This window comes from Mobula hypostoma, chromosome 4 (assembly GCF_963921235.1).
Source record: "Mobula hypostoma chromosome 4, sMobHyp1.1, whole genome shotgun sequence".
In the NCBI taxonomy this organism is placed as follows: domain Eukaryota; kingdom Metazoa; phylum Chordata; class Chondrichthyes; order Myliobatiformes; family Myliobatidae; genus Mobula; species Mobula hypostoma.
In genome coordinates this window covers 45,160,941-45,188,231 of record NC_086100.1, presented here as the reverse complement: position 1 = coordinate 45,188,231, position 27,291 = coordinate 45,160,941, and positions in this window count along the sequence as shown.

Genomic DNA, 27,291 nt, shown 5'->3' with positions numbered 1-27,291 from the left:
CCTTCCAGTAAAAAAAACCTCCCCTTTCCCCTCAAACAACAGGAATTCTGCAGATGCTGGAAATTCAAGCAACACACATCAAAGTTGCTGGTGAACGCAGCAGGCCAGGCAGCATCTGTAGGAAGAGGTGCAGTCGACATTTCAGGCCGAGACCCTTCGTCCGGAATAACTGAAGGAAAAGTGAGTAAGGGATTTGAAAGATGGAGGGGGAGGGGGAGATCCAAAATGATAGGAGAAGACAGGAAGGGGAGGGATGGAGCCAAGAGCTGGACAGGTGATAGGCAAAAGGGATATGAGAGGATCATGGGACAGGAGGTCTGGGAAGAAAGACATGGTGGGGGGGGGGGACCCAGAGGATGGGCAAGAGATATATTCAGAGGAACAGAGGGAGAAAAAGGAGAGTGAGAGAAAGAATGTGTGCATAAAAATAAGTAATAGATGGGGTACGATGGGGCCTAGCGGAAGGTAGAGAAGTCGATGTTCATGCCATCAGGTTGGAGGCTACCCAGACGGAATATAAGGTGTTGTTCCTCCAACCTGAGTTATTCCCCACTTAGGCTTCATACCTCTTCTCACCTACTTAATGCCTGCTCCTGGTCTCCTCCTCCTTCCCTTTCTCCTATGGTCTGCTCTCTTCTTTCAGATTCCTTCCTCTTCAGCCCTTTACCTTTCCTCCCCACCCATCTTCACCTATCACCTTCTAGCTATCCTCCATCCCCTCCCCCCACAATCTTTCTATTCTGGCATCTTCCCCATTCTTTTTCAGTCCTGAGAAGGGTCTCAGCCCAAAAAGTCGACTATTTATTCATTTCCATAGAAACTACTTGACCTGCTGATTTCCTCCAGCATTTGGTGTATGTTTCTTTCTCATTTTCAGCATCTGCAGAAGTTTTCATGTTTAGACAAATACGGTCTTCACTAAGTGAAAAAAAAATTGATACATGCAGAAGCTTCTTTACAGGAGGCTGAAGGGAACTTTAGAAACTAAAAAAGAATTTTTTTTTTAATTAAGTAACACCTTACACCAACTTAGGTCAACCTAAAGCAGGGGATCCCAACCTTTTTTAATGCCATGGACCCCAGGTTGGGAACCCCTGATAAAGCAATATATTGTTAATGAATTACTCTTGAAGTATGGTATCAGCCATACCCTAGAAGGCCAGAATGTTATTTCCCATTTAGCTCACTGTTGCTGCACTAATAATAGAGCAAGCGCTATTGACATTGGATGGTAAAAGTGCAAATATGCGTGAATCTCCAGTGTCAAATAGGTGATAACTTTCAGTATAATTGAAAATGTAAATGTTCAGATGATAAGTGTAAACTTTCAGCATAATTCTTACTGAAAAAAAATCACTCTTCAATCATCAAGTTTCAATCTACTAATACTACTGGCATGGCAAACTTCTGACAGTTTTATGGAAAACGTGACTTCTCTAATTTTATGGAAAAGGTTGGAAGTTACATGAGCTAATAAGTGTGAGATGACCATTTGTGGGGAGTCTGCCAATAGCAGTCACATTGAATGGGATAAATGTAAAAGGATCTGTAAGATTTCAGCTGCTCTTTCAGGTTATAACTTTTCAACCAATCTAAGAACAGACATTTCCTAAAGAAACTAAAATTACCAACTTTCAAGTAGAATAAATGATAATAAAATTGCCATGACTTTGGCTGAAAAGTTTTAGTGACATTTGGGTTACAAAAACTGAGAGTTTATCCACCTACATCAAAGTTGCTGGTGAACGCAGCAGGCCAGGCAGCATCTCTAGGAAGAGGTGAGCTCACTGAAGGAAGAGCTAGTAAGAGCTCTCTTACTAGCTCTTCCTTCAGTTAGTCCTGACGAAGGGTCTCGGCCCGAAACGTCGACTGTACCTCTTCCTAAAGATGCTGCCTGGTCTGCTGTGTTCACCAGCAACTTTGATGTGTGTCGCTTGAATTTCCAGCATCTGCAGAAATCCTCGTGTTTAAGTTTATCCACTTGTGTCTTTTAATGTTGCAGTAAAGACTAAGAAATTAAAACAAAAGCAAGACCAGAGACAGGAGACTGGCACAGGGGCAGCCATCTCGGTCCAGTGCAGTTTAGGAATCACCACATTTAAGGAACACTCTGTCTGTTTGTTTTGCATTGATACGGGAAAAATTGTAGGAGAGATTAAAAGAATTCTGGTATTGCTTCCCTTCAATCAAAACAGATATTCCTGAATTCATATCTTTGCCTCTATCTTTGTAACCATAGTCTAAGTTAAACAATCCACTTGCTTTAAGTAGTATTGTCCTGGGGATACAACAATGAGAAGGGAAATGTTTTGCTTGCTTTCTAACACCATTCTATTTTGCCACCGAATATTTGTTAAGTAGTCTTGGCCTATTAAACGCACGACACAAAATACAGTTCAAATAGAACATAGGTACATGGCTCCTACAATGGGGATCCATGTATGGCTGAACTTGAACTTGATAAATACTGCAAATAACTGCTCAGATTAACAGTGTTAAAGACTGCTATTCATTGTGAATCAGAGAAAAACATGATCATTAGATAAATCCAATGTGGCACCATTACAAGTATATATTTCAGAAATATAATTAATAAAATATTGAATGATATTGTTGTCAATTGCAGAGGTTTAAACAATGAGTGGTTCACACAGTGTAAACAATGAGTTACTGCTTGAAAGAGAACATTGGCAGTGATGTGATCCAGAAATGCATGTGAAAGAAAGGGTTGAGAGTTTATAAGCTTTGTTTTGTAGATTGGCTCTGGTCCTGAGATTTAGAGTTAATGCTAATGGGTTGAAATAATAATATTTTCTTTATTAGTGGTTCAGATATCTGTAGTGCCAATACCCTGTTTCCAATACACAATCACAAGCAAAGTACAAGTAAAAATAATTCATAAATGCATTGTCTAATTAGTAGAATCCAACCGCTGATGAAACTTCTTAATACTTTATTTAGAGTGCACAGCAGTGCCTTCTGAGACAAAAAGAGAAAGATGATGATGGAGTGTTGACAAGAATACTCAGGGCAAAATTAGAAAAAAGGAGGCCTAGAAATTATCCCCACCCCAACAGAGATAATGTAGGAATTGTGGGAAAGGGAAAAGGGAGCTTGGACAAGTCACCTGTTATTTTACTGGCTTATTACAGTCACTGAGTTATACAGCATAGAAACAGGCCCTTTGGCCCATCTTGTCCATGCTCACCAAAATGTCTAGCCAAGCTTATGCCATTTATCTGTGTTTGGCTCCTGTCCCTCTCAACTTTTCCCCATCTGTGCACTTGTTTCAATGTCTTTTCATCATTGTAATGATACTCACCTCTGCTGTGTCCTCTGTCAGGTCATTCCCTTAGAGACACAACAGGATGCAAATGCTGAAATCTGCAGGAAAAAAAGACAAGATGCTACAAGAACTCAGCATGTGTGGAAGGAAAAGGATAGTCGACCCTTTAAGTCAAGATCGAAGGATCTGCCCAGATGATGGGTCTCAGTTCGAAATATTAACTGTCTACAGGTGCTGCCTGACCCACTGAACTCCTCCAGCAACTTTCCATTAACTTGGTCTGCACATGGGAGACTCCCTATTCTGAATCTCGCCATTTAGTTTCAGTCTGTAGGCAGACTATTGTATAGAGGGAGGTGACACTGTGTGAAGTACGACAGTGCCAGATTGCATTGTCCTGCCATTCAGCATCTCCAGACAGCTCCCCACCTCGTCAATGTCAAATGATCTCATTGAGACATGTAACGTGAGGCAGATGTCGAGAGGCTTCCTCACTCTGTCTGGAGACAACAGGATTGAGTTGGCATACAGAGTATTTGGAACTAAAATGAAGAGAATTTTTTAACTCAGAGAATTAGAAACAAGACCTAACACATGATATAGAAGCAGGTGTAGGCCATTCAGACACTCACATCTGCTGTCCCATTCATTAAGGTCATAATTGTTTTGATATTTGGACTCAATTCCACTTTCCTCTTTCATTCCTGTAAGCCAACAATCTATTTCATGCTTGAATAACCTTAATGAGTTAGTCCCTCAGCTGCCTGGTACAGACAATTCCAAACATGCTCAAGTTCCTCATCTCAGTGAGAGAGCTGAATGTGCTGATTTGCTGAGAATATTCAAACTGAGATTGGTAGGCACACTGGTGGGATCAGGGGGACAAGGGGAATTGAGCAGGACAGTGGGCATGAGGTACGGCATTAGTCATGATTCTGTTGAATAACAGAGGAATAAGAACGTAGAACAGTACACCATACACCTTTCAGTTGTGCAAAAAAAAACAACTAATCCCTTTCGCTACATAATGTCCCTCCATTTTCTGCACATACATGTACCTAACTAAGAACATGCTGAAAAGCTCTATTATATTTCCCTCCACCACCAGCTCAGTCAGTGCATTCCAGCTATTGTGTATCAATATTTCAGTAATATTGTAAATGAACTGCTTAAGTATTCTTTGTTACTTACATAATTCATTACAGATTATATGTAAAAGTACGTGAATGGCACACATAATTACGGCACCATGTTATAAGTGCATGCCTCACTAAAGTGAAACAAAGAGTATACATGAGAATCCCGGGCTCCTGTATTTTTTCTTTCAATTAGTTTTATATTTTGAAGTTACAAAACATAACAGTGGTGATGAGGAAATTTTTAAACAAACCTGAGATGGCTATCTACATGTTAAATCGCAGTACATTTTTTCCATCACACCGGGAGAAAGATGGTTGAGCTTTTTAAAAAAAAAAGGCAGAAAACAGACAAAATTCATGAGTTCATAAACAGTGCGATAAATAATAATAAATTTTTAAAAAGCAGGAATAGTTGGCTACATTGGAAAGACGGATGCGGTCAATTGCACAACAGATAATTGGGTGATGTATACTGGACAAATTGAGCAGTATTTTGATGTAAATTAAATAGCAAATGAAAAGCGAGTGTCAGTTTTACCTAGTGTAATTGTTAGAAAAGTATAGTTTGCTTAGAAGCTTAACTGCTCCAACCAAGACAGCCAAAATTAGCTTTGCTGATATCGTGAAAGTAATGCAGGAACATTTGGAAACAAAACAATTGTTGATTGCAGAATGCTTTAGGGTTCATAAGCAGAATCAAAAGTAAGACGAGCCTATTTCAGCATATGAGGTTGAGTGAAGATATTGTCCGCGCATTGTCGGAAAGAAATGTCAATGACAAAGCAACGTAAGGTGGCTTTCCAAAAGACAATGGAAATGTTGACGTCTTACACTGTACTCACAAATTATGATCCACATTATCAAGTGAAGCTCAACTGAGAGGCCTCGCCTTATGCTGCAGGCACAGTTATGTTACATGTTATGAGTGATGGTAACGAATGCTCCAGTGTATTTGCATCACGTTCCAGTACCCAATTACCCAATTTACCCAATTTCCCTCGGGATCAATAAATTATGTCTGTCTATCTATCTATATCTATCTACCACTGCAGAGAAAAATTATGCACAGATTGACAGAGGCCTTGCGTCTGGTTTGGCGTGTAAAGCATTTCAAACAGTACTTGTATGGGACAGAGTTTACCTTCATTACGGATCATCACCACTAGTGTCTATTTTCAATCCATAAAGGGCTGCTCCACTGACAGCAGCAGCATGAACGTAGAGATAAGCTGTATTTCTTGGAGGACACAATTACAAGATCAAATTCATGAAGACAACTATTCATGGAAACACTGATGGATTGTCATGTTTACCCTTAAAAAAAAGAAATACTGAAAAATTTACAAAAGAGGATACTCCTCTTGACATACATATTGGACACTCCTCTTGACATACATATTCTCCCTAAAGCAATTGAAAGTCTTCTTTTTATGATAGAGATGATCGAAAGGGAAACCAAAAAAAGATCTCACACTGTCTCAGGTCTACATGGCCACTCAAAATGGCTGGAATATGCAGCAGAAATTCTAGTTCCCCTATTTTTACCAGTGTCAAGATGAACTTGATCTTGATGGGGTTTGCCTTATGTGGGGACTGAGGTTTGTTCTACCATCCAAGCTGAGAGCTAAAGTGTTGGAGGAGCAATATGCTGGTCGTCTGGGTATGGTCAAAATGAAAGTATTGGCTTGAAGCTTCGTTTGGTGGTCTGGAATACATCAGGAGATCAAACAGGTTACCATGCACTGCTTGGGATGTCAATGCATCTAAAAGATGCCAAGAGCAGCATTCTCCATCCCTGAGAATGGCCTGTATTGCTCTTGCTGAGGATTCATATGGATTTTGCCAGATCATTCACAAATTTCTTGGTAGTAGTGAATGCAGCTACAAATTGGCCAGAAGTCTTCCCAATAGCTTCCACTACAGCCGAGGACACTGCAGATGTGATGACCATGAGACTACAAGACCATAAGATATAGGAGCAGAATTAGGCCATTTGGCCCATTGAGTCTGCTCTGCCATTGCATCATGGTTGATCTGTTTTTCCTCTCAACCCCAATCTCCTGCCTCCCCTTATATCACTTCATGCCCCGAACAATCAAAAATCTGTCAAGCTCTGCCTTAAATATACATAAGGATTTAGCTTCCACAGCTGCCTGTGGCAACAAATTCCACAAATTCATCACTCTCTGGCTAAAGAAATTCCTCCTCATGTCTGTTCTAAAAGGACACCCATCTATTTCGAGGCTGTGTCTTCAGGTCTCAGACACTCCCACAATATGGAACGTCCTTTCCCCATCCCCTCTATCAAGGCCTTTCACCATTTGTTAGGTTTCAAGTAGGTCACCCCCTCACTCTTCTAAATTCCTGTGAACACAGGCCCAAAGCCATCAAATGCTCTTCGTATGACAACCCATTCAATCCAGGAATCATTTTTGTGAACCTCCTTTGAACCCTCTCCAGTTTCAGCACATCCTTTCTAAGCTAAGGGGACAAAAACTGCACAAGATGCTCCAAGTGAGGCCTCACCAGTGCTTTATAAAGACTCAAAATTACATCCCTGTTTTTATATTCTAGTCCTCTTGAAATGACCACACCACAGACTCAACCTGCAAGTCAACCTTCAGGGAATCCTGCATAAGGACTCCCAAGTTCCTGTGTGCCTCTGTTATTTTGTATTTCTCTCCATTTAGAAAATTGTCAACCCTTTCCTTTCTTCGACCAAAGTGCATGACCATACACTTTCCGACACTGCATTCCATCTGCCACTTCTTTGCCCATTCTCCTAATTGTCTAAGTACAACTGTAGCCTCTCTATTTCCACAAAACTACCCATCTATGCATCAGCTCCAAACTTTGCAACAAACTTATCAATTCCATCATTCAAATCATTGACATATAACATAAAAAGAATAGATCCCAACAGAGACCCCTGTGGAATACCACTAGTCACCGGCAGCAAACCAGAAAAGGCTCCGTTTATTCCCATTCTTTGCCTCCTGTATTATCAGCCACTGTATTATCCATGGGCTTGTAGCTTGTTGATCAGCCTCAAGTGTGGCATTTTGCCAAAAGCCTGTTGGAAATCCAAGTACACAACATCAACCAATTCTCCTTTGTCTATCCAGCTTGTTATTTCTTCATAGAATTCCATCAGATTTACCAGGCAAGATTTTCTGTTGAGGAAACCATGCTGACTATGACCTATTTTATCATGTACCTCCAAGTACCCCAAATCCACATCCTTAACAATGAACACCAGCATCTTCCCAACCACTGAGGTGAGACTAAATGGCCAATAATTTCCTTTCTTCTGCTTCTTTCCCTTCTTGAACAGTGGAGAGACATTAGCAATTTTCCAGTCTTCTGGAACTATTCCAGAACTTGGTAATTCTTGAAGGATCATTACTAATGCCTCCACAATCTCTTCAGCCACCACTTTTAGAACCCTGGGGTGGTCCAGATGACATATCTATCTTCCAACCTTTCAGTTTCACAAGAATCTTCTCTCTAGTAATGGTAACTTCACACACTTCGTGACCTCTGACACCTGGAACTTCCACCATACTGCTAGTGTCTTCCACAGTGAAGACTGATGTAATATACTTATTCAGTTCATCCACCATTTTCTTGTCTCCCATTATTACCCCTCCAGCATCGTTTTCCGACACTCCAATATCCACTCTCACTGTTCTTTTACACTTTATATATCTGAAAAAAACTTTTGGTATCATCTTTAATATTATTGGCTAGCTTAACTTCATATTCCATCTTTACCTTCTTAGTCAACTTTTTCAGTTGCCTTCTGTTGGTATTTAAAGGCTTCCCAACCCTCTGACTTCCCACTAATTTTTGCTCTATTATATCCTTCTTTTTGGTTTTTATATTGGCTTTGACTTCCCTTGTTAGCCGTGGTACTATCATCTTGTCTTTAGAATGCCTCTTCCTCTTTGGGATGTATATAACCTGTGTCTTCTGAATTGCTTCCAGAAATTCCAGCCATTGCTGCTCTGCCATCATCCCAGCCAGTGTTCTTTTTCAATCAATTCTGGCCAACTCTGCAATTCCTTTGACTCCACTGTAGTACTGATACATCTGACTTTAGCCTCTCCTTCTCAAATTTCAGAGTGAATGTGATCATATTATGATCACCATCCCCTTAGGGTTCTTCTACCTTAAGCTCTCTAATCAGTTCATATTCATGCACAGCACCAAGTCAAGAATAGCTGACCCTAGCTCTAAAATCCATCTAGAAGTGTATGTTGAGATGCCTTCTATATTGAATTGGAGTTTACATCTAAGCAGAGAGTGGTGTTGTGTATTTTGTTGTTTACATAATTCATTACATGTTATATATAAAAGTACATGAATGGCACACATAATTATGGCACCATGTCATAAGTGCATGTCATATGTGTATTGCATGTGTCACTACACAACAGCATCATAAGTGCGTGCCTCACTAAAGACAAAATAAGAGTACACACAAGGATCCCCAGGATACCATATTTCTTCTTTCAATTAGTTTTATGTTTTGGAGTTACAAACATAACTCAGACACCTATCACTGTTCGTGTATAGAAACACACATCACACTTCTCTTTTGGACTGAACCCCTCTCACCTTAAATTTTAGCCACTGATTTTAGATAATTCAACCATTTGAAAAAGATACTAGCTGTCTAGTTTGTTTATGCCTCTCATAATCTTATAAACCGTTTATCTGATCTCCCCTCAGCCTCTGCCTCTCCAGAGAAAATAACGCTAGTCTGGTCAACCTTTCTCTATAGCACATGTCCTCTAATCCTGGTAAATCTCTTCTGCACACTCTCCAAAGCCTTGAATTCCATCCTATAATGGAGCAACCAGAAATGAATGCAATACTCCTGAGCCACCCAAACTAGAGTTTTATAAAACTGCCGTTTTAAATTGCAGGTAGTAAGGATTCATTTAAATATGCTCATTTGCCCACTCACAGCATCTGCATTTTAAATGCTGCCTGAATAGAGAAACAATGGCATCTTCCTTACCAGATTCAAAATGCAGAGCACAGCTGGTAGGAGTAAAAGAAGGCAACTTCATGGTGGTTTATGGGCCAGGTGAATCACAACTTCTTTAAGCTTGCCTGAAGCAGATATTCCGTTATTCACCACTCAACACTCTGTTAATACGCAAACAACAGGAATTCTGCAGATGCTGGAAATTCAAGCAACACACATCAAAGTTGCTGGTGAACACAGCAGGCCAGGCAGCATCTCTAGGAAGAGGTACAGTCGACGTTTCAGGCCAAGACCCTTTGTCAGGACTAACTGAAGGAAGAGTTAGTAAGAGATTTGAAAGTGGGAGGGGGAGAGGGAGATCCAAAATGATAGGAGAAGACAGGAGGGGGAGGGATGGAGCCAAGAGCTGGACAGGTGATTGGCAAAGGGGATATCTGAGGATCATGGGACAGGAGGTCCAGGGAGAAAGACAAGTGGGAGGGAAACCCAGAGGATGGGCAAGGGGTATAGTCAGAAGGACAGAGGAAGAAAAAGGAGAGTGAGTGAAAGAATGTGTGTATAAAAATAAATAACGGATGGGGTACGAGGGGGAGGTGGGGTATTAGCGGAAGTTAGAGAAGTCAATGTTCATGCCATCAGGTTGGAGGCTACCCAGACGGAATATAAGGTGTTGTTCCTCCAACCTGAGTGTGGCTTCATCTTTACAGTAGAGGAGGCCGTGGATAGACATATCATAATGGGAATGGGATGTGGAATTAAAATGTGTGGCCACTGGGAGATCCTGCTTTCTCTGGCAGACAGAGCGTAGGTGTTCAGCAAAGCGGTCTCCCAGTCTGCGTCGGGTCTCGTCAATATATAGTTGGCCACATCGGGAGCACTGGACGCAGTATATCACCCCAGCCGACTCACAGGTGAAGTGTCACCTCACCTGGAAGGCCTGTCTGGGGCCCTGAATGGTAGTAAGGGAGGAAGTGTAAGGGCATGTGTAGCACTTGTTCTGCTTACAAGGATAAATGCCAGGAGGGAGATCAGTGGGGAGGGATGGGGGGGACGAGTGTAGGGAGTGATCCCTGCAGAAAGCAGAGAGAGCGGGAGAGGGAAAGATGAGCTTAGTGGTGGGATCCCATTGGAGGTGGCGGAAGTTACAGAGAATAATATGTTGGACCCGGAGGCTGGTGGGGTGGTAGGTGAGGACCGGGGAACTCTATTCCTAGTGGGATGGCGGAAGGATGGAGTGAGAGCAGATGTGCGTGAAATGGGAGAGATGCGTTTGAGAGCAGAGTTGATGGTGGAGGAAGGGAAGCCCCTTTCTTTAAAAAAGGAGGACATCTCCCTCGTCCTGGAATGAAAAGCCTCATCCTGAGAGCAGATGCGGCGGAGACGGAGGAATTGCAAGAAGGGGATGGCATTTTTGCAAGAGACAAGGTGAGAAGAGTAATAGTCCAGATAGCTGTGAGAGTCAGTAGGCTTATAATAGACATCAGTGGATAAGCTGTCTCCAAAGATAGAGACAGAAAGATCTAGAAAGGGGAGGGAGGTGTCAGAAATGGACCAGGTAAACTTGAGGGCAGGGTAAAAGTTGGAGGCAAAGTTAATAAAGTCAACGAGCTTAGCATGCATGCAGGAAGCAGCGCCAATGCAGTCGTCGATGTAGCGAAGGAAAAGTCGGGGACAGATACCAGAATAGGTACGGAACATGGATTGTTCCACAAAGCCAACAAAAAGGCAGGCATAGCTAGGACGCATACGGGTGCCCATAGCTACACCTTTAGTTTGGAGGAAGTGGGAGGAGCCAAAGGAGAAATTATTAAGAGTAAGGACTAATTCCGCTAGACGGAGCAGAGTGGTGGTAGGGGGAACTGATTAGGTCTGGAATCCAAAAAGAAGCATAGAGCTTTGAGACCTTCCTGATGGGGGATGGAAGTATATAGGGACTGGACATCTCTGTTAATACCCTGCTTCTCCACAAACACCCAATGTACCTTTTTACGAGTCCTGCAGCTGCATCTCATAGTGGGCAAAAATAAAGCCCAGATGTTACTGCTGAAGCAGCCCTGCCTGCCGACATACAGCTTCTCAAAGGCTTATCAACAACCATGAATTATCAAATAGAATAGGAGATACAAACATAGTTTGAAGTCAAAAGATGTCAATGAAATAAGAATCAGTGATGCCTTGTTAACAGAGATATTCAAAGTGCTGTCAGAAACAACTCTGCATGTAAAAAATACATTTTGAACATTTCTTGAGATAACAGAGGAAACTATGCAATCATTCAAGAGTGGCGATGAAGGAGGGCAAAATGGAAAATGTTAGAAGTGAATTCTGGGACTTCCTTGAGCCCCCTTTTTTTTGTTTGAGCAGGTACAATGTTGATATGAACCATGCCTGATGCTAGATTGGTGAAGAAATGTTGACAGGATGTGAATGCTGGAAAACCAAGGAAATGGACTCAGCCAAGGACACGTTAGATGACTATGGTTAACAACTGCTGAAGCTATGCAGATCATGACCTCAGTCAGACTGAAAAACTGATTGGACACTGGTGCTGGAATTGTGGAGCTCCAGGAAACACCTTTTAACATTGCGTAACTGACTATGTTCAGGCAGCCAGAGGGACTTCCCCAGCACTCCGTATCTCATTCACAACCTGTGTACACTTGCCCTGTACTGAAACAATTAGAGCCATGTCCACACAAGAAATCCAACAGAGTAGCAAGTTGGCATGATGGATTAATACTTCCACAGCCTAGGCCGATGTGCTGGACTTGGCTGAGTGGGTCTCAGGATCTGTGCTGGTCCATGTGCAACACCTCATCGTCATGAGATAGAAACATAAAGCATATGGCAGAGGGTCATCTGGACGCAGAGAGAAAAGTGAAGGGGAAGAAGATGCAATTTCTACAACCCTTTCTTGCTTGGTATGCAGTAGAGACTCTGATTTTAGTCAGCCCTTACTTCTACATTCACTAGCAATCCCACATACAGGTTCTCTCTGTAAATGAGTACCACATCATGCCCCCAGGCTGCAATACAAAAATACAAATTAACATAAAATACAGAAATCAAATGTGTAAGTTAAATCATATCAAGAAGCATTGAAAATGAAATTAATACTATTTCTGTCTTCTCTTAACAACTGTTTATTTTTACGGGTGCTTTGCCAGGATTGGTTCTCCTCTGAAGTGCACTGCCTGTGGCAGTGGAAGGCAAGTGGTCTTCATGAATGAGACTTCTGGTGGTCTTGTGAGACAATCACATTTGGCTTCAGGATGAGCCAACTTTTGAATGGCAAAGTTCACAAACAGCATTGGCAAATCAGTCTTGTGCACATGTCACTATGTTTGATGTTTAGTTTGCACATGTAAATTATAAGGTTAAGATTATGCTAATTTATGCACGCCCTTGTCCTGCTGTTGCAGAAACTAAGTTTCAGTGTGTTTATACCATGTGTATGTAAGCCTAAGACAACAGTGAACATGAAATCTGGTGCTCAGTGACCTGAAGAAGAGGGCAAATGTTCAGATGATGAGAGAGGTCAGCAGGATTGTGTATCACAGAGCTATTGCTTTAATAGCTATAAAAACTTTGGGGGGTGTTCAAGATTCTTGGGGGGTTGGTAAATGGCACCCTAACTTGAGGCATGAGACTTGACTGACCATTAGTAGAGCAAGCACTCACAAACAAAAGGATGAAGCACTGGAACACAGGAAGAACCACAGCTCTGCAGGCAGTTGAACACTCATCATCAGAATGCATCTGAAACTCAGCAATCTCATCCAACCTTACCAACCAAACAGACATTATTGGGAATGCATAAATTAGCCATCAGGGTGCCCAACAGTTCCCCTTGATTCCTGGCATGGAATGAGTTCATGCAATTTAACAGTTGGTAAGTCAAGAACATCCTTTCAACTTTCTCTACAGATCAACAGAAAACAGGTCACGTAGTGATACAGTGCTGGCTGGAACCAAGTGGTGAAATAGAACCAGTGAACCTGCCATCCCCAAGGATTTCTTGAGGTTTTGAAAGTGACTTCGAATTCATATGATGGTCAAGAACCATCTCGGAGGATTACGAGATCTTATGTGATTGGTCAATCGCATTAATTAGAATAGTATGAAGAACGCTTGCTCAGCACTAGCTCTATCCTGACTAACATACAGATTCCAATCTGAATACACGTCAACTTAATTTTTGCTGTTGAGATCTTCGCCTCACTGTTCCTTTGTATGTCACTACCATCATTCTATCTGTGTCAACTCACCGCCGTCATCAATATCTGATAGGAATTCCCAGTTTGTGTTAATTTTAATTTAGTCTTGTTAATAAATACGTATGGTGCGATCTCTTATGAGTCTGAAGGCAGTGAAGCTTTGAATTCTAACCCTGATAAGAAACAAACTACAGAAAGTGCATCAATACAATGTGACATACCTAAAGTGTGGTTTTATTCCATTCATGTCAGATCCTATTTGCAACTTCTAATGAAGTCATGAAACCATCAAGATTGCTGGAACACTTCCATAAAATGTAACTGTGTTTTACAGGAGTACCATTGAAAGCGTCCTTACAAGTTGCATCCCCATCTGGTATGGGAGCAGTAGAGCATCGGACCAAAAGTCCCTACAAAGGACTGTGAGAAGAGCTGAGAGGATCATAGGGATCTCCCGAACATCTACTGGGGACTTTTATCAGAAGCACTCCATAAGCAGGGTCCTTAGTATTATTAAGGATCTCACCCATCCATCCAGCATCCACTTTGACTTTCTACCATCAGGCAGGGAACAAGAACAGTCAGGATGAGAAACAGTTTCTTCCCACAGGCCATTAGACTTCTGTATTCCCAGCTGCATTGTATTCAAAATGTCACTGTCTAATCTGTTCTATACCTTACAATATTTAAGATTAATGCAGGTTATTTTGTTATTTATCTGTGATTCATCTGTAGATTTTATCCTTATCTTCATGTTATTGTGTGTAATGTGCTTTAGACCCTGGTTCAAAGAAACATTTCTATATACATAATATACATTGTATACATGTTTGCAGTTAAACAACAATAAACTTTACTTAACTTAACTTGAGTAAAATACACCCTGAAAAGGCTACTTAATGGTATTACTCAGTTCCAGAAGATGAAAGAAGCATTTGAAAAGTGTTGCACACTGGTAGTTTGCCAAGATAGCTAAAAACGACCTTGATTGTGGTCTCATTGCTTCTTGTAACATTTCCAAAATGATAGCAAAGTGTGGAAAATCTCATACAATTCGTGAAAGGTTAATAATGCCTGCTGAATCAGGAGTGCTCACCACTGTTCTCAAAATGGATACCAGTATTTTAAAATCAATGTTTCTGTGTAATGACCCTGTAGCTTGCCGTATTGACAAAATGAGTGAAGATATTGAGTATGAACTATGCAAGCAGCTACAAAAAATAGAATCTGGGATACAACTGGATGCATCAACTGTGCGAGGCAATGAGGCATTGCTAATGGCAAATGTACCGTTAATCAAAAATTGAAAAGTTTATTAACAGCTTTCCTTTTGTAAAAAGATAAAAACAAATATCAACAAAGAATCAGTCTAGGTCAAGTTCAAAATGTATATTGAGGATAAAAGTATTCTGATTATGAACGTGATTTCTTGTACAACAGATGGGGCACCATATATGACAGGTCGTCATGCTGGTTTAGTGGCGTCTATGAAAAAAGAAATTCCAAGTCTATTTGCAATCCATTGTGTAATTTGTCATCAACATCTCACAGCCAAAAATCTCAGCAGTGACTTTTTTTAAGCATGACTCTTGTATTATCTGCTATCAACAAAATGTAAGCTCGTCCATTGAATAGCAGAATATTCTGCCAATTATGCCAAGATAATGACTAAATGTTTGAACGCTTGCTTCTTCTCACTGAAGTGCATTGGCTGTCAAAAGGCTGCTGCTTAAAACCTTTCTTTAATCTTTTTGACACTGTAATTGAATTTTTGCTCAAAGTTGACAAGAGCTTGGAAACAAGATCGAACATTTACATGGAGATGTGGCATACTAAGCCAATTTTTATGATAAAATGAACACTCTAAATAAGAAACTGCAGGGTGAGAATTTCAATTTAATCCAAGCAAAAAGTGCAGAGTTCACATTTATTGGAAAATTGGTAAGTATGGCACTATCTTTCACAGACAATGATTTGCAAGAGTACTTCTTACAGCTGCGGTCTCTGAAGGAAGATTTTCAGAATTGATTTCAGGATTTGAACCATCTGGAAATTCTGGACTGGGTAATTAACCCATTTCTTTGCAAGGTAGAAGAACAGGAAGAGAGGTTGAAAGAAGAAATTATTGAAATTCAGAATAATGAAGAAGCAAAAATGCTTTTCAAAAATGTTGTCTTTTGTGGTATGTGGCTAAACTGTCATATGAGGTTTCCTTGTCTTTGGAGAAGAGCGAAACAGCTCTTCATTGTATTTCCATCATCCTACCTTGTTAAAGGAGTCTTCAGTGCAGTGAGCCACATACTCACAATAAACAGAAACCACTTGAATATTGTTACATTGGGGACTTAAGGATTTTGCTGTCACAACTTGAACCAGATATTTCAACTTCTGTTAAAAACTATCAAGCTCAAGGATTACTCTGATATTGAAGCTGCTGTACAGTGATGGTCATTGTGCAACTAAGGTTTAAAGACAAATAAAAATTTAAAGTAGAATCATTTTTCTCATATTAGCATATGGTAGACATGCTTTTAGACTATGGGGACGCCGTAAAGTATATTGTGCCCAAGAGGGGTGCTGGCACGTATGAAAGTGCTTTAGAGGGGCATTGGCAAGAATGAAAGTACTTTGGGAGGGGGGTGTTCGGCTAAAAAAACTTTGGGAAACATTGCTTTAAGCAGCGTTCTACCATACTGAATGTTTGCTGCTTGGACAGCAATAGAAGCTGACATATCAACCATCAGACCCTGCATCATTATTGGTTTCATCAAACTACATTGATGGATGTGGCCAACTGTTTCAGACAGAGAAATTAATTCCAATTTCTTTGCAAAACACAGTGGCAGAGTACCGCTCAGCCTCTGACACTTAATATTAATATTGTTGAAATGCAATATCATCCTCTCCCTTGCTACTTTAGTTTACTGACTGTATCTATACTTGCTCGATGTCTCACCATCTGCACAGCTCATACCACTATGCTACCATCTAAAATATACATAGAATATGAGTTCCAGCAGTCAACAGGCACTTCACTCCTTGGACTCACTTCCATGCTTATCTCAACATGTCAGGAAGTCTTTCTACCTTTCTGTAAATACAGGGCAAATCTCCTCCCTTTAACTGCCTCAATAAGGCCCTCATTGAAGAGTCTGGAATCCTTGGTGCAGAGGAAAGATCACAAAAATGCTGGAAGTGCTGAAATCAATGTGCATTGTGTGTTAACTGATAGACTGAACTTAGGAGAGCTTGGCACCATGGACTTCAGTCACTTCTGATTTAGGTTATTTCAATCAGATCAGTTCTTGGCTGAGAGGTTTAAAAAATGGTTGTGTGTTCTGAATATCAACAGATCATTGCAATACTTTCCATCCACTCCCTGGAATATTACAGAGTGGGCTGTTCAGGAAACAAACTACTCAATGGGAGTCAGTAGTTTAAATGTTTTGCCATGGACTAGATGGGCCAAAGAGCCTGGTTCTGTGCTGTATTTTCCTATGAATCCGTGATTCTAAATCATTTCCCATCATAATCTGTCATGTAAAATACCCACCCGTGCCAAACAGGCAGTTGTCCATATTAGTTAAACTTGGGCAACAATTTGATGTCAGTCCATCTGGGACAAAAGCATTTTTTGATTAAAGAACTCTGTGTATGTTCAATAAGATTGGAAGCAGCCTTTCAGCAGTCAGTTTGCAGCTACAAAATAATATTGTGACATGGAAGGAGGAAACCATTTGTAAGGTTATAAGTAGGAAAGACATTAGAAACATAGAAAATCTACAGCATAGTACAAGCCCTTTGGCCCACAATGCTGTACCGAACATCTACTTAGTTTAGAAATTACCTAGGGTTACCAATAGCCCTCTATTTTTCTAAGCTCCATGTACCTATCAAGGAGTCTCTTAGAAGACCCAATCATATCTGCCTCCACAACCATGGTTCACTCTGCGTGAAAAAAAACTTACCCCTGACATCTCCTCTATACCTACTTCCAAACACCTTAAAACTGTGCCCTATCATGTTAGCCATTTCAGCCTTGGGAAAAAAGTCTATGACTATCCACACAATTAATGCTTCTCAGCATTTTATACACCTCTGTCAGGTCACCACTCATCCTCCGTCACTCCAAGGAGAAAAGGCAGAGTTGACTCAACCTATTCTCATACGGCATGCTCCTCAATCCAAGCAACATCCTTGTAAATCTCCTCTGCACCCTGTCTATACTTTCCATATCCTTCCTGTAGTGAGGCGACCAGAACTGAGCTCAGTACTCCAAGTGGGGTCTGACCAGGGTCCTAAATAGCTGTAACATTACTTCTTGGCTCTTAAACTCAATCCCACAGTTGATGAAGGCTAATACACCGTATGCTTTTTAAGGGGTTTCTTTTTTTAATGTCACTGCGTAGTCTAATTAAAATGGCTTCTTTGTTATGTTATAATTGAAAGGGCTTCTTTGCTATGTTAACTGCTGCGAAAGTCCTTCCCGCTAGCTGTTGTTTGAATCATGTTACTGATAAGAAGATGTTATAAGCCAGTTGCGATAGTTGTTATTTTTTTGGTGTATCTGTAAGATATTGTATGTGTGAGGTTTTGGGGCAGAAGGCGGGAGAGAGAGACAGAGGATGGACCAGGTGCTGTGAGTCCGCTAACAGGGGTCAGACCCTGAGCGGGGCGTTCGGCGAGGAGAGGAGACGGAGAAGGACCCGTGTGCAGCATCTGGTCGACCACCGTTGTTGGTCCCAGGCGGCCGGTCAAGGTGATTCGAGGGGTCGCAGGGTGAAGAAGAAGGGTCCTGAGCTCCAACTGTTTGTGCACGAAGAGATTGAACTTTGATAAGTGTGGCGCCTTTTATTTTCCTTTTATATTTTATTCTCTATTAATTATATAGTTCCAATCATATCTATAATCTGTAAATCATTTAATCGTATCTGGTGTATTGTCTGTTATTTGGTCAAGGTGGGGTACATCACATAGCATCCACACAAACTAATTACCCAGTTTGGCGGGGCCGAGGGCTGTTTCCCTAGATGACAGCGAGTCGAGCGACATGGAGGCTGGCCAGGGGGGCTACACCTTCTTATCCAGAGAGTCAACTTCCACAGCAGCTTTGAGTGTCCTATGGACTCAGACCCCAAGATCTCTCTGATCCTCCACACTGCCAAGAGTCTTACCACTAATACTATATTTTCCCATCATATTTGACCTTCCAAAATGAACCACCTCACACTTATCTGGGTTGAACTCCACCTGCCACTTCTCAACCCAGTTTTGCATCCTATCAATGTTCCACTGTAACCTCTGACAGCCCTCCACACTATCCACAACACCCCTAACCTTTGTTATCAGCAAACTTACTAACCCATACTTCCACTTCCTCATCCAGGTCATTTATAAAAATCACAAAGGGGTCTCAGAACAGATCTCTGGGGCACACCATAGGTCACTGACCTCCATGCAGAATATGACCCGTTGATAATCATTCTTTGCCTGCTGTGGGAAAACCAATTCTGAATCCACAAAGCAAGGTCCCTATAAAACCCATGCCTCCTTACTTTCTCAATAAGCCTTGCATGGGGTACCTTCTCAAACACCTTTCTGAAATCCATATACACTACATCTACTACCCTACCTTCATCAACGAGTTTAGTCACATCCTCGAAAAATTCAATCAGGCTCGTAAGGCACCACCTGCCTTTGACAAAGCCATGTTGACTATTCTCAATCATATTATGCCTCTCAAGATCTTTTCCATTACTTACCAATCACTGAAGTAAGACTCAGTGGTCTATAATTTCCTGGGCTATCTCTACTCCCTTTTGTGAATAAGACAACAACATCTGCAACCCTCTAATCCTCCGGAACCTCTCCAGTCCCCATTGATGATGCAAAGATCAGTGTCAGAGGCTCAGCAATCTCCACCCTCATCTCCCACAGTAGCCTGGGGTACATCTTGTCCAGTCCTGAAGACTTATCCAACTTGATGCTTTCCAAAAGCTCCCACACTTCCTTTTTCAATCCGCTATGAGTTATCCCCACAATCAACAAGATACTTTTCCTCAGTGAATACTAAAGCAAAGTATTTATTAAGTACCTCTGCATTCTCCTCCAGTTCCATACACATTTTCCATTGTCACACTTGAATGGTCCTATTCTCTCATGTCTTATCCTCTTGCTCTTCACATACTTGTAGAATGCCTTGGGGTTTTCTTTAATCCTGCTCGCCAAGGCCTTCTCATGGCTCCTTCTAGCTCTCCTAATTTCATTCTTAAACTCCTTCCTGTTAGCCTTATAATCTTCAATGTCTCTATCAATAGCCAGTATTTTGAACCTTTCAGAAGCTTTTCTATTCTTCTTGACTAGATTTTCAACAGGTATTTGTACACCATGGTTCCTGTACCCTACCATCCTTTTCCTGTCTCATTGGACCTGTCACAATGTGGTGCTGGGAGCGGATCCAAATGCGAGACACAGACACTGAAGTACAAGGAACACTTCACACTAGGTTAGTCATGAAAGCAAGGGAAGTGGGGAAGAAAGGACACTGGACATGACACAGGCCCTGGACGAGATAAGGATACAGGGCCTGGGCTAGGACTTGACTAGGATAGCGGAACCAGGACATGGAACTTGGAACTAAGAGCCTGGGTTTGGACTTCAAGCCAGAGACTGGACAAGGACCCAAAACGTGGGTCTTGACTCGGGCTCGGACCCCAGATCTAAGTGAAGACCTGACGAGGCTTGGGTTTTTCGAGACTAGGGTACTTCGAGGCTTGGGTATGGACTTTGAGCCAGAGACTAGGCAAGGACCCAGAACCTGGGACTTGACTCAGGCTCGGACTCCAGAACCATGCGAGGGCAAGACATGGTTCCAGGATGAGGAGTGGCAACAGGACTTGACGTGAGACTCCTGGACAGGACGAGGGAACCCCAGTACTAGGCTGGGCAAGGTACTCCTGGGCTGGGTAAGACACATGGACAAGACAAGAGCACAAAACCGTAACTTGGACAAGGTTCTTGGATGTGGTTAGGACTGGACAAGACCCCAAAGCCTTGACTTGTTCAAGGGAGAGACAGGAATGCAGAGCCCTGGTTGAGGGAGAGACAGGAACATGGAACACAGAGCTGGGCCCCTCCTTGGGTACAGGACGTAGGGCCGGGACTCATTACACAGAATGCAGAATACGACAAGACTGTTCCCAACTCAAGGCAGGGGCAGACGGCCAGACCTACCTAGCGAAGGCGTGGACACAGACGGTTCCCAACACTAGGTAACGGCAAATGGACGGACCTACCTAGTGAAGGCATAGACACAGACAGTTCCTTATCCTGCTCCAGTGATGGAACTTGACAGCAGTGCAGGCGAGGCGAGGCGACAGAAGGAAGGGGAACAGAAGGGATTCAGACAGGGGGTATGGACAGGAACAATCCAGCAGCCAGAGACTGAATCCTGAAGGTACTTATGAAGCCAGCCCAAATGAGAATCAGCTGCCTCAACAGAAACTGGGGAAAACCGGAACCTGGAATGAGGAACATGGACCGGACCATGAACCGGAATGAGGATTTCACGGACTGGACCATGACAGGACACCACTCATATATTCCCTGAACATTTGCCACATTTCTGCCGTACATTTCCCTGAGAACAGCTGTTCCCAATTTATGCTTCCAAGTCCCTGCCTGATAGCATCATATTTTCCCTTACTCCAATTAAACATTTTCCTAACTTGTCTGTTTCTATCCCTCTCTAAGCTATGGTAAAGGAGATAGAATTGTGATCACTATCTCCAAAATGTTCTCCCACTCAGAAACCTGACACCTGACCAGGTTCATTTCCCAATACCAGATCAAGTACAGCCGCTCCTCTTGTAGGTTTATCTGCATATTATGTCAGGAAACCTTCCTGAACATACCTTACAAACTTCACCCTGTCTAAACCCCTCGCTCTAGGGAGATGCCAATCAATATTTGGGAAATTAAAATCTCTCACCATGACAAACACCCCTGTTATTATTATACCTTTCCAGAATCTGTCTGCCTATCTGCTCCTTGATGTCTCTGTTACTATTGGGTGGTCTCTAAAAAATACCCAGTAGAGTTATTGACCCCTTCTTGTTTCTAACTTCCAACCACAGAGACTCAGTAGATAATCCCTCCATGGATTTTAGTAAGGCATTTGACAAGGTTCCACACAGTAGGCTTATTCAGAAAGTCAGAAGGCATGGGATCCAGGGAAGTTTGGCCAGGTGGATTCAGAATTGGCTTGCCTGCAGAAGGCAGAGGGTGGTGGTGGAGGGAGTACATTCAGATTGGAGGCTTGTGACTCGTGGTGTTCCACAAGGATCGGTTCTGGGACCTCTACTTTTCGAGATTTTTATTAACGACCTGGATGTGGGGGCAGTCATAGTCATACTTTATTGATCCCGAGGGAAATTGTTTTTTGTTACAGTTGCACCATAAATAATTTAATAATAAACCATAAATAATGAAATAGTAATACGTAAATTATGCCAGGAAATAAGTCCAGGACCAGCCTATTGGCTCAGGGCGTCTGACCGTCCAAGGGAGTAGAAGGGTGGATTGGGAAGTTTGCAGACGACACAAAGGTTGGTGGTGTTGTAGATAATGTAGAGGATTGTCGAAGATTGCAGAGAGACTTCAATAGGATGCAGAAGTGGGCTGAGAAGTGGCAGATGGAGTTCAACCCAGAGAAGTGTGAGGTGGTACATTTTGAAAAGACAAACTCCAAGGCAGAGTACAAAGTAAATGGCAGGATACTTGGTAGTGTGGAGGAGCAGAGGGATCTGGGGGTACATGTCCACAGATCCCTGAAAGTTGCCTCACAGGTAGATAGGGTAGTTAAGAAAGCTTATGGGGTGTTAGCTTTCATAAGTCGAGGGATAGAGTTTAAGAGTCGCAAGGTAATGATGCAGCTCTATAAAACTCTGGTTAGGCCACATTTGGAGTATTGTGTCCAGTTCTGGTTGCCTCACTATAGGAAGGATGTGGAAGCATTGGAAAGGGTACAGAGGAGATTTACCAGGATGCTGCCTGGTTTAGAGTGTATGGATTATGATCAGAGATTAAGGGAGCTACGGCTTTACTCTTTGGAGAGGAGGAGGATGAGAGGAGACATGATAGAGGTATACAAGATATTAAGAAGAATAGATAGAGATAAGGGGTGGGAAGTTCAAGGAGGATATTAGAGGAAGGTTTTTTACTCAGAGAGTGGTTGGTGCATGGAATACACTGCCTGAGTCAGTGGTGGAGGCAGATATACTAGTGAAATTTAAGAGACTACTGGACAGGTACATGGAGGAATTTAAGGTGGAGGTTTATATGGGAGGCAGGGTTTGAGGGTTGACACAACATTGTGGGCCGAAAGGCCTGTACTGTGCTGTACTATTCTATGTTCTATTTTCTATGACATTGGAGTGTTTTAAGGTACATATTCAAGTGTTGCGACATTCAATTTTCCTAATATTTGACTTTTATTGTTGTAAATGCTTCTGAGTTCTTTGCAATTATTCAAATCCATCCTTATCATTTTTCTCAATGTGCAGAGATAACTAACACTGGTGTGGCAGCTATTGGCATTACTGCAGAGACTGTGATGTTTCATCTGGAAAGGTTTCAAATGGAATACTGTCAGCAATGTCATCATTGAGGAACTGTCAAGCAGTTAAGTGTTGGAGAGAGCTCTCCCTGTTAACCTTAGGCCACAGTATGGACTACGGAATGTGCTTAAGCACCCTGCAATGAGTCCTAAAGCTGCTTTCATGGGGTGTCAACAGGCTGTTCCTTTAAATAATGCTAATGACAAATAAGCAATTCAATATGCCCCTATTTGCAGAGGCTGTTCAATTGATCTCCATTTTATGTCTATAGAGGAGAACATAGGCATTCATTAGCTTTACATTTGATCTTGGAAAAATCTGTACAAACACAAATATTGCTAGTCCAATTTTTCAATAATCAATATTTCCCCAAGAAAATATTACTCGGGCTGTCTACTCTGGGATAATTTAATTTCTGCAGTTTTGCACATAAAATGTGTACTAACCAAAGCAGTTACTCAGCTAAAATGCCAATGTGTGATTGTGTAGACCCACAGTGCCACCCAGCAGTTATAAATTAAATATATATCACCTGCTTACTACATTGATCCCATTTAATTTCATGTAATATTACTACTGTCAGCAGCAAAAGTATCAGGTATACAAATGTAGGTCAGAAATTAATGAGTTATTAGATTAGATTAGATTCAACTTTATTGTCATTGTGCAGAGTACAGATACAAAGCCAATGAAGTGCATTTAGCATCTGACCAGAAATGCAAAGAAAAGGGTTATTTACAAAATAACTGCAAATAAAAAAGTACTACAGCACACAAATATAAAAGTACTGAGACAGTACAATATGGATGCAATACTGCTTAGCGCTGTGATGAGAGGTTCAGCAGTATCACAGCCTCAGGGAAGAAGCTCTTCCTGTGCCTGCTGGTGCGGGAGCGGAGGCTCCTGTAGCGCCTACCGGATGGGAGGAGAGTAAAAAGTGCATGGTTAGGGTAAGATGCATCCCTGATGATGCTTTTCGCCCTGCCCAGGCAGCGTTTATGGTAAATGTTTTCAATGGTGGGCAATTGGGTGTCGATAATCCGCTGGGCAGTTTTCACCACACGCTGGAGTGCTTTGCGGTCCGATACGGGACAATTGCCATACCACACCGAGATGTAGTTGGTGAGTATGCTCTCAATGGTACAGTGGTAAAAGTCTGTCAGTATCCTGGGACAGAGGTGATCTTTCTTCATGCTCCGCAGGAAATAAAGGCGCTGTTGTGTCTTTTTGATCAGGATGGAGGAGTTCAGGGACCAGGTGAGATCCTCGGAAATGTGGACACCAAGGAATAAATCGCTTTTCAATGAAGAACAAAATTGGTAGAAATTAGAATGACATTTACTTTTACAAAACTTTCAAGAAGTACAAACGTAAACAAGAGGAATTCTGCAGATGCTGGAAATTCAAGCAACACACATCAAAGTTGCTGGTGAACGCAGCAGATCAGGCAGCATCTCTAGGAAGAGGTACAGTCGACGTTTCGGGCTGAGACCCTTCGTCAGGACTAACTGAAGGAAGATCTAGTAAGAGATTTGAAAGTAGGAGGGGGAGGGGGAGATCCAAAATGATAGGAGAAGACAGGAGGGGGAGGGATGGAGCCAAGAGCTGGACAGGTGATTGGCAAAAGGGATATGAGAGGATCATGGGACAGGAGGCCCAGGGAGAAGGAAAGGGGGGAGGGGGAGAACAAAAACCCAGGGGATGGGCAAGAGGTATAGTCAGAGGGACAGAGGGAGAAAAAGGAGAGAGAGAGAGAATGTGTGTATATAAATAAATAATGGATGGGGTACGAGGGGGAGGTGGGGCATTAGCGGAAGTTAGAGAAGTCGATGTTCATGCCATCAGGTTGGAGGCTACCCAGACGGAAGACAAGGTGTTGTTCCTCCAACCTGAGTGTGGCTTTATCTTTACAGTAGAGGAGGCCATAGATAGACATATCAGAATGGGAATGGGATGTGGAATATTAAAATTTGTGGCCACTAGGAGATCCTGCTTTCTCTGGCAGGCAGAGCGTAGGTGTTCAGCAAAACGATCTCCCAATCTGCGTCGGGTCTCGCCAATATATAAAAGGCCACATCGGGAGCACCGGACGCAGCATATCACCCCAGCCGACTCACAGGTGAAGTGTCACCTCACCTGGAAGGACTGTCGGGGGCCCTGAATGGTGGTAAGGGAGAAAGTGTAAGGGCGTGTGTAGCACTTGTTCCGCTTACAAGGATTGTGCCAGGAGGGAGATCAGTGGGGAGGGATGGGGGGGACGAATGGACAAGGGAGTCGCATAGGGAGCGATCCCTGTCCCTCTGACTATACCCCTTGCCCATCCTCTGGGTTTTTCCCCCCTCTCCCCTTTCATTCTCCCTGGGCCTCCTGTCCCATGATTCTCTCATATCCCTTTTGCCAATCACCTGTCCAGCTCTTGGCTCCATCCCTCCCCCTCCTGTCTTCTCCTATCATTTTGGATCTCCCCCTCCCCCTCCCACTTTCAAATCTCTTACTAACTCTTCCTTCAGTTAGTCCTGACGAAGGGTCTCGGCCCAAAACGTCGACTATACCTCTTTCTAGAGATGCTGCCTGGCCTGCTGCGTTCACCAGCAACTTTGATGTGTGTTGCAAGGAGTACGAAGTCTTGACCAGTAAGGTATTATTGCCTCCATGTTACATGTGGACATATGCACACAAAGCAAACTGAGCTAAATGACAATAAACACATCTTTAAAACTGATTTCAGTAAGCATCAGGGAGAGATCAGAGTTCAAATATTTGACCTTACAAAGATGACGAGATCTGTTGAATGATAGTCACTAATTCCATGTTTGGAAAAGCCTAACACGATTAGCTACTAAATGATCCTGTAATTTTTCATGTGATAACAGCTGATTTGATTTGGTCAGGCACGTCTGACATTCGTTACAGACGATACATTTTAAAACAGTATTTCTGTGGAACTTCACTAAAACAAACCTTTCTCTTTGATTCTCTTAACTTTGCATCTTGCCTAACTCCGAATAGATTATTGCAGGAAAATTTTACACTCCCCCACCCCCGACCCCCCAATGGGTATCTGGGCCCTTTGGTTTTCAAAGTTTCATATTACTGAGGTCAATAAAATCCAACAATTCTAGCACAAGCAAATGCACTGTAGCTCGAAGTAAATTATTTAATCCCTCTGAAACTTAACTGCAGTAACTAATCAAATGTTATACAAGATGCACAAATCTTTTCCATTATCACAGCAATAGAATCAGGCCAAAACATTATTCCCACAACATATGAAATAGAGCTTCTAAAGTTCATGCCCTCAAAATTTCATTATTTGTTATACAATTTGTCACAAATTAGTCATCTCACTGAATCTACTGACATTATAGATACAAGATTATGTAACTATTAAGCTTATTTAAATATCTGATGATTACTTCAGCAACATTTTGACATCTAACTGAGTCACTCGGTGTACTTCAAATTTAAAATAGGCTTAATATTAAATTTTAACTGTCCAGTGACAATATTTAATTAATGCACTTTAGTTTATTGTTTATGCATAATTTATCTGTAGATTTTATCCTTTCCTTCATAGGTTATTGTATGTTATGTCTACTACTGTGCTTTACTCCATAGTTTGGAGAAATGTTGTCTCATTTCTATTTACATTGTACGGTTATGTAATACCCTGGTTAAGATTTCTACTGTTATGCTGTGAGGTAGTTTATATTAGCAGTTTTCTGTAAAAGTAGTCTGTCCTGCTGGTAGAGTGTTTTGGTTTCAGCTAAAGATAAGAAGCCCCTGCTGTTCAACTTAAGAATGTTGAGTCAGTCAATCAGGATGGTAGGATTTAGAGAAAGCAAAGCAGAGAGGGATTGGTTAACACAGTCCAAAAGAAGCTGCAACTGGATGCACTTGCTGGTGTAGTCAGCAGGGCTACTGGAGATCTCCCTGTCTTCCCATATCCTGCAAGAGAAGCATTCCATTATCTTACCTGGCATCCCCATGCTCTAACTGTGCAATAAGAAAAATGGAAACATTAAATGAAAAAAAA